Source organism: Rattus norvegicus, chromosome 19, assembly GCF_021556685.1.
Source record: "Rattus norvegicus strain SHRSP/BbbUtx chromosome 19, alternate assembly SHRSP_T2T, whole genome shotgun sequence".
Taxonomy (NCBI): domain Eukaryota; kingdom Metazoa; phylum Chordata; class Mammalia; order Rodentia; family Muridae; genus Rattus; species Rattus norvegicus.
In genome coordinates, this window is record NC_141552.1 from 10,654,269 (window position 1) to 10,654,692 (window position 424).

The window sequence follows — 424 nt, forward strand, 5'->3', positions numbered from 1 at the left end:
AGACTCTGAGCTTGGTTTCTGGCAGTCTTTGCCTCTAGTTGCCCAGGCGTAAGGACTGCCTTCAGGGCAGAATCAGCTTTAAATTCCTTATGGGGATCTTAAGTTGGTGACTAAAAACCTCTGGGCTCATCCATTCCTTTCTCAGTTGAAAGCGAAGTTTCTTAAGAAATAATTAGGCCGAGTACCTTGAATTTGGAGGATCTAATCTTGAAGGGTTCCTACACAAGCTAGTGACATTTAGATAGGATATGGGGCCATACCCAGGCACAGGCCTAGTCACCAAGAGCTTCTGTCTCACTGCTGCCTCCCTGGAACAAACAGCCCTTAAGTGTTTGGGTTACTTAAGGATTTGCAGCTCAACTATTGAGTCTCCAGTGACAAAAGACACAGCAAGCTTGCCAGGACAGTGGGAGTCCCTGCCACA